The sequence below is a fragment of the Cebus imitator genome, unplaced genomic scaffold, assembly GCF_001604975.1.
Source record: "Cebus imitator isolate Cc_AM_T3 unplaced genomic scaffold, Cebus_imitator-1.0 Scaffold427, whole genome shotgun sequence".
Taxonomy (NCBI): domain Eukaryota; kingdom Metazoa; phylum Chordata; class Mammalia; order Primates; family Cebidae; genus Cebus; species Cebus imitator.
The window spans coordinates 595,659-603,495 of NW_016107742.1; the positions used below are offsets into that span (position 1 = coordinate 595,659).

The 7,837-nt window shown below is 46.8% G+C and overlaps 1 protein-coding gene and 1 pseudogene across 2 annotated transcripts in view; one reads left to right on the forward strand and one right to left on the reverse strand.

The window, feature by feature from the left end:
• Positions 1–1,675: 1,675 nt before the first annotated feature.
• On the reverse strand, positions 1,676–1,821 carry LOC119468423 (annotated as a pseudogene).
• Positions 1,822–3,429: 1,608 nt separating this feature from the next.
• Positions 3,430–7,837, forward strand: part of SLC25A44 (solute carrier family 25 member 44) — a 20,894-nt gene continuing 16,486 nt past the window's right edge. For both annotated transcript variants that reach the window (XM_017510001.2, XM_017510002.2), the window contains exon 1: positions 3,430–3,732. The gene's annotated coding sequence lies outside the window, so the exon portion shown is untranslated. The remainder of the gene's footprint in view (positions 3,733–7,837) is intronic.

A 7,837-nucleotide genomic window follows, 5' to 3' on the forward strand; every position in this document is an offset into this window, starting at 1 on the left:
AAAAAAAAGTAGGCCCATAGGCCTGGCATGGTGGCTCATGCCTGCAATCCCAGCACTTTGGGAGGCTGAGGCGGGTAGATCACCTGAGGTCAGGAGTTCAAGACTAGCCTAGCTAACCTGGTGAAACCCCATCTCTACGAAAAATACAAAAATTAGCCAGGCGTGGTGGCAGGGACCCGTAATCCCAACTGCTCAGGAGGCTGAGGCAGGAGAATCACTTGAACTCAGAGGCGAAGACTGCAGTGAGCCCAGATGGTGCTATTGCACCCCAGCCTGGTGACAGAGGGAGACTCCGCCTCAAAAATAATAATAATAATAAAAATAAATAAAAATAAAAATAGTAGGCCGGGTATGGTGGCTCACACCTGTAATCCCAGCATTTTGGGAGGCCTAGGTAGGTGGATCATGAGGTCAGGAGTTCGAGACCAGCCTGGCCAACATGGTGAAACCCCATTTCTACTAAAAATACAAAAATTATCTGGGCATGGTGGCAGGCGCTTATAATCCCAGCTACTCGGGAGGCGGAGGCAGGAAAATCGCTTGAACCCAGGAGGCGAAGATTGCAGTGAGCCAAGGTTGTGCCACTGCACTCCAGCCTGGGTAACAGAGCAAAACTCCATCTCAATAAATAAATAAATAAAATAAAATAAAATAAATAGGCCAGGCGTGGTGGCTCACGTCTGTAATCCAAGCACTTTGGAGGCCAAGGCGGGTGGATCACCTGAGGTCGGGAGTTCAAGACCAGCCGGACAAACATGGTGAAACCCCCGTCTTAAAAAATAAATAAATAAATAAATAAAAATATAAATAAAATAAATAAAAATTGTAAAATACACACAACATAAAATTTGTTATTAATAACATTAATACATACACAATATTGTACAACTGTCACCACTACCTAGTTCTAGAACATTTTCATTGCCTAAAAGGAAACCCTGAACCCAGTAGTCACTTTCCATCCCCTCCCTCAGTCTCCACAGACTCCGGCAATCACCTATCCACTAATCTGCTTTTTGTCTCTATAGATTTGTCTATTTAGGTTATTTCAAATAAATAGGATTACATAATACGTGGCCTTTGTATCCAGTTTATTTCACTTAGCTTAATGGTTTCAAGGTTCGTCTATGTTGTAGCATATATTCATTCCTTTTTATTGCTTAATACTATTCCACTGTGTAAATACACCACATTTTGTTTACCCATTTTCATGGGTTGATGGACACTTGGGTTGTTTCTACTTTTGGCAATTGTAAATAGTGCTGCTAAAAATAAACATTTGTGTATGAGTTTTTGTTTGAATATCTGTTTAAAATTGTTTTGGGTATACATCCAGGAGTAGAAGTGCTGAGTCAATGCTAGTTTTATGTTTAGCTTATTGAGGGACTGCCAATGTTTTCCACAGCAGTTGTACCATCTTACATTCCCACCAGCAACATCTGAGGGTTCCAATTTCTCCACATCCTTATCAACGCTCATTTTCTGCCTTTTGTTTGTTTTAATTTTAGCCATCCTAGTGGGTGTAAAGTGATATTTTATCAACTTGGTTTTGATTTGCATCTCCTTAATGGCTAATGATGTTGAGCATCTTTTCATGTGCTTCTTGGCCATTTGTATATCTTCTTTGGAGAAAGGTCTATTTAAGTCTTTGCCCATTTTTCTTTCCTTTTACTTCACCTGTGACTATAGACAGGATTCAAAGAGGAGTTTTCCAGTCTCCTCCCTGAGTTTAATGGAGACTTACCTTACCCCTCTGTGTTATTTTTTAATTTGGTTGTCTTTTTGTTGTTGAGTTGTAGAGATACCAACTTTGAAATGAACTGACTCTCCAGCCCAGGCCTTCTAGCACCTCATTTAAAGAGCTCCTCTTCTTCTTTTAAGTCTATGTACAGGCAAATAGCTTCAAGAAGTTGCCGGGCGCGGTGGCTCAAGCCTGTAATCCCAGCACTTTGGGAGGCCGAGGCGGGTGGATCACGAGGTCAAGAGATCGAGACCATCCTGGTCAACATGGTGAAACCCCGTCTCTACTAAAACTACAAAAAATTAGCTGGGCATGGTGGCGCGTGCCTGTAATCCCAGCTACTCAGGAGGCTGAGGCAGGAGAATTGCCCGAACCCAGGAGGCGGAGGTTGCGGTGAGCCGAGATCGCGGCATTCCACTCAAACAAAGAACCTGTTAAAAAATGGGACCTCAAAGAAAAAAAAAAAAAAAAAAAAAAGAAGCCCTTGATGTCATTGTCTTGCGACAAAGCAAGACTCCAGGTCAAAAAACGAACAAACAAACAAAAAAGGAGGCCCGGCATGGTGGCTCAGGCGTGTAATCCCAGCACTTTGGGAGGCTGGGCTAGTCTCGAACTTCTGACTTCCAGGTTGTCCCAGACTCCTGCAGTTTTTTGAGTTCCCAAATCTCAAAATTGGCTATGTATCCTTAGTTCTTCTGCTGCACGTTGGCCTTTACTATTTTGGCTCTATTAATAATGAGAAAAGTAGCCAGAGCGGTGGCTCATGCCTGTCATCCCGTCACTTTGGGAGACTCAGTCTGCAGCATCGCTTGAGCCCAGGAGTTCTGGTTACAGTGAGCTATGATATTGCCACTGCACTCCAGCCTGGGTGATAGAGTGAGACTTTGACTCTAAAAAACAAAAAAGATGAAAGAAGAAACAGTTATACAAAAATTCGTACAGGCCGGACGTGGTGGCTCACGCCTGTAATCCAAGTACTTTGGAGGCCAAGGCTGGCGGATCACCTGAGGTCGGGAGTTCAAGACCAGCCTGACCAACATGGTGAAACCCCGTCTTAAAAAAAAAAAAAATCTGTAATCCCAGCTACTCAGGAGGCTGAGGCAGGAGAATTGCCTGAATCTAGGAGGCGGAGGTTGCGGTGAGCCGAGATCGCGCCATTGCACTCCAGCTTGGGTAACAAGAGTGAAACTCTGTCTCAAAAAAAAAAAAAATCATGCATTAGATTGGTTCATTTTTTTTTCTTTTTGAGACAGAGTCTCGCTCTATTGCTGTGCAGATCTCAGATCACTGCAACCTCTGCCTCCCAGGTTCAAGCGATTCTCGTGCCTCAGCCATAGGGTAGCTGGGATTACGGGCGCGCGCCATCACTCCCGGTTAATTTATTTCGTATTTTTAGTAGAGACGGGGGTTTCGCCAAGGCGGCCAGGCTGCTCTCGAACTTCTGACTTCAGGTGATCCGCCCGCCTCGGCCTCCCAAAATTCTGGGATTACAGGCGTGAGCCACTGAGCACATTCTTGATTTGAATATGAATGTCCCAACACCCCCAAACAAGGTGACCCCATTTACAACTGGATTTTCAAGAAGCATCTGGTGATTCAATTTCTGCCAATTAGAAAGAGCTAAAGCACGACACGCAGGCGCCTTAACGCTGAGGGCATAACGAAGGTAAAGAAGGCGTGGCTACTGCCCAAATCCAAGATGGCCACCAGGAGGCAGCCGGTTCTCGGAAGGGCCGCCCATCCTCGCTCCTGGGGAAGGCTCAAAGGCTCAAACGCCATTGGCGGAATCGCCGACCGCTCATCCTCGGGGGGCGGTATTGACAGAGTCCAAATTTCCGGTTCCGGCAGTACCGGGAGCCGAATCGAGATGGAGGAAGATGCGACCGGCGGACGGCATTCGCTGGGAGCGGCCGATAGAGTTGGGGCTGCGGCCTAGAGGTCCGGGCTTGGAGTTTGCCTCAGACGCGGTGAAGCCGCCGGAGTCTGAGAAGGTAAGAAACCACCGGCTCGGGGTGCCTGACAACTCAGGTCTCTGAGGATCTGCACTTGTCAATGAGGCAGAGGATGTCTACGGTGCCATGCAGTTTGGGGAATGAAGGACAACTCCGGTGAGGCATCTCTTCTTGGCAGAGGAGCGTGAGATTAGCTGACAGCGGAAGAAGCATGGCAAGGGGCATGTTCGAAGACCCGGAGTGCAGGGGTGGGGTGGGGGGCCAGGACAGAGGCTGCATAAAGGGGTTGTCCCATGGAGTATGTAGAGAGGATTGTCATGTGGTGTCTGTGATGAGGGATCACGTGGATACCTATGGAAGACCAAAGGAAAGCTGGGTGGGAATCTCACCATGTCCGAGGTAGGGAGGAGATTATCTCGAAGGAGAGGTCAGAGGCATCCCCAGGGACCTCCCTTAGGGAAATGTATGTTCAGTAGGACAAGAGGGCAAACACGTAAATATATTCACGTTCATGTGGTAGATAGCTCCCAGGATGTAGATGCAATAGGGAAAACAGAAGGAATGGAGAATGTTGGTCTCTACTCTCCCTGTTTCCAGCCGAAAAGTGGGGACCCATGGGTGTCTTGTTTGTAGAAGATGATTTGATTTGAAAAGATATGAATCGATCAGGTGGTCATCATTGTGCTCAGTTCCAGTGACAAGTTAGTATGGAGTCAGAGCGCTCCTAAACTAGCCATAATGGTCCCAGAGTCCTGGAGTAGTTGTTATAATTCTTATAATACTGACAATCCTTAATATTTAAAGCTATGCTTTAAATATTCTTATTCAGCAGGTCTAGGGTGCACTCTGAAATTCTGTATTTCTTTTTTTTTTTTTTGAGACTGAGTCTTGCTCTGTCGCCCAGGCTGGAGTGCAATGGCATGGTCTTGGCTCACGACAACCTCCACCTCCTGGGTTCGAGCAGTTCTCCTGCCTCAACCTCCTGAGTAGCTGGGATTACAGGTGCGTGCCACCATGCCTGGCTAATTTTTGTATTTTTAGTAGAGATGGGGTTTCACTGTGTTGGCCAGGCAGGTCTTGAACTCCTGACCTTGTGATCCACCTGCCTCGTCCTTGCAAAGTGTTGGGATTACAGGCGTGAGCCACTGTGCTGGCTGAAATTCCATATTTCTAACAGACTCCCAGGTGATGTCCATGCTGCTAGTCTGTGGCATTTGATGTCCATGCTGTAGTCTTCCTTGGGTAGTAAGGAATTAGAGCATCACTGTCCAGTAGAACTTTTTGTAATGATAATGCTTTACTGTTAACAAAATGCCTCCACAATTGTTAACTCATATGAGTTGCACCACAACTCTTATACAACATTGATAGGTTTTATTAGCCTGATTCAACAGATAAGGAAATTGAATTTCAGTGAAGTGACTTGGTTCCAGTTTACAGTACTGAGTAATGGAAGTGAAACTCAAACATGGATCTCCTGATTGCTGGTATTCTTCCCATTGTATGACCTTGCCTTCCAGGTGACACTTCCTTCTCTCGAGCCAGAATCTTATCCCAGAACCTAGTGAATAGTCCAAGGTGAATTTTCTTTTTTTTTTTTTTCTTTGGAACAGAGTTTCGCTCTTGTTACCCAGGCTGGAGTGCAATGGCGCGATCTCGGCTCACTGCAACCTCCGCCTCCCGGGTTCAGGCAATTCTCCTGCCCCAGCCTCCTGAGTAGCTGGGATTACAGGCACGCGCCACCATGCCCAGCTAATTTTTTGTATTTTTAGTAGAGACGGGGTTTCACCATTTTGACCAGGATGGTCTCGATCTCTTGACCTCGTGATCCACCCACCTCAGCCTCCCAAAGTGCTGGGATTACAGGCTTGAGCTACCGCGCCCGGCCCCAAGGTGAATTTTCTTATACAAGGAGAGTAGAGGTGGAGAAGAGGACGCATATGCCCCCGGGCCAATTTGTCCCTTTCCATTGGTAGGGTCTGAAGTGGGAGCTCTGCCTCTAATATATCACTTGATGACTTCTAGACAAAGTGCTCGCCAATTCTGGGTCACCTGTTAGGTCCCCAGAGAAAGCATTTCAACATTTGTGCCTGAGCAGTGTGAAAAAGTGGAAGAAAATCCAGAATTGGAGCCAGGCACATGAGGGTCTGAGAAAGAGCCATAAAGAAGTTGGGCTGACTGAATTGGGAGAAGGGAAGGCTGAAGGAACTTTGCATACAGGTATCTGCAAAGAGGATTTTTCAGAGGGTAAAACAAGAAGAATGGGATTGATATTTCCGCAAGAAGTTTGGAAGTTATGTAACAAAGAGCAGGTTGAGATCCCACCTTTTAGGAGCAGCCTGCCCCTTTTGAAGGGATAAAGGGAATGCGTGCAGTGCCCGCTCCCCTTCTGTTGTAGTGGCTTAGCCCTCTGAGGCATGACCCCCGGATAGGAGTTACCTGCCTCAGAAAGTCCTCACTTCCTTGTGGGAGTTTAAAATAGATTGACATATGTGAGAGATGGAGGCAAGCGGGGAAATTGGATCCTGCCTTAGGATTTCTCATCAGGAGATGCTGGTACTTGGTGGTTCAGCTTGATAAATTGAGAAGGTGCCATGAAATCAGGTCCTGGAACAGAATCCCTGGTTGCTCTGTGTTTTAGTTGCTCTGACCCTCTGCCCTGCAGAGCACGCATTTTGCATGTGCCTGGCAGGAGGCCCTCCTGCTTGAGCCCTGCTGTGTTTGTCTTGTGTTGACAATGTGACTGCTCAGCCAGTAAGTTTGGTCACTCCACAGACACACTAGGAAAGCAGAGGCAGCTCTTGGTTTCTCTGGAACAGAGCTACAAGAAGTCTTCGAGCATCTGCATGGCCAGGAGCTTATGCTTAATTGTTGAGTGACCTGCAGCGATAAGGGCATTAATTTTGCCTCCCAGAGGTGGGAATGACTTGGCTTTAAACAGTGATTTGTGTTAGAATTCTTCAGATCCCATGGGGTAGAAGGCATGGTGGAGCAGAGGAGAATTCTTGACTCATATCTGCCTTTCCATTGACCAGTTATGTGACCTTGGGCCTGTTACAGTAAACGTATCTGACCCTCCATTTCCTCATTTATCAGAAGTGTCTAACTGTACACTAGTTAAATTGTAAGGATTACACGAGATAGTAGTCAGTCAATCCTAGTGTTTCTCTGTATCTTCTCACCAGTGTTGGAAATATGATCTTGCAGCCCTGAATGGTAGTCACTCTGGGGCAGGAGAGACCGTGACCACCTTTTGAAGGGCAATATTCTCAAAGGAGAATATTGTCCCGCAGGACTTAGTGGATCCCTGAGGCTGAGGCTGGGGAGGAAGGCCACCTTTGCCTACAGCAAGTGGCATATCATTGTTGTAGGGGTTCTCTTGACGGCAGAACTTTGCCTCTAGCTCATTTTCCACAGCCTAGATTTTCCAGTCTTGCTAATCCAGTTGACTTCTGTCTTCTCATTTCCAAGCCATTGTTCTCTCTCTTTCACTATCTACATGGATTATCTTTCATTCAAAGGGCTTTGACCTGTAGGAAGCCTGTGTGGGTTCTGTGCCCCTCCCTCATTACTTACCTTGAAGCTGAGGTTTTCCCTCAACTCTCAAGTACTCCGTTTGTACTGCAGGTCGTCCCTATTTCAATGAAAGTGATATGGTCCAGCTCAGGGAATCCCGAAAAGCTGCCCTTGCTTCCTTGGTAAGCCAAAGGTGGTTCTCATGGAATAAAAGCTACCTGAGACCTGAGTTGGGACCTTTGCTTGGGGAAGGGGGTCGAGGATGGACTCTGATTAGATGCTTGGCACCAGGTTTGCCACCGGAACTGCTAGTGTAGGATGTTTCAGCCCCCTAGAGTTGTCCCTGTGATGTGGCCACTTCCTTTCTCAGCTGTTGGGATTTCTTTTAAAGTCTGGGGAGCCCCTGCTTCTCACTTCCTGGGATTTATCTTCCCACTCTCCCTTTCTGGCTGAAAATTTCTAGTATCTTACCGAACAGTGGTGGGCTACACTGGAGTACATCATATTACCACATATAAGTATGTCTAATAGGGCCGGGCGCGGTGGCTCACGCCTGTAATCCCAGCACTTTGGGAGGCCGAGACAGGTGGATCATGAGGTCAAGAGATCGAGACCATCCTGGTCAACA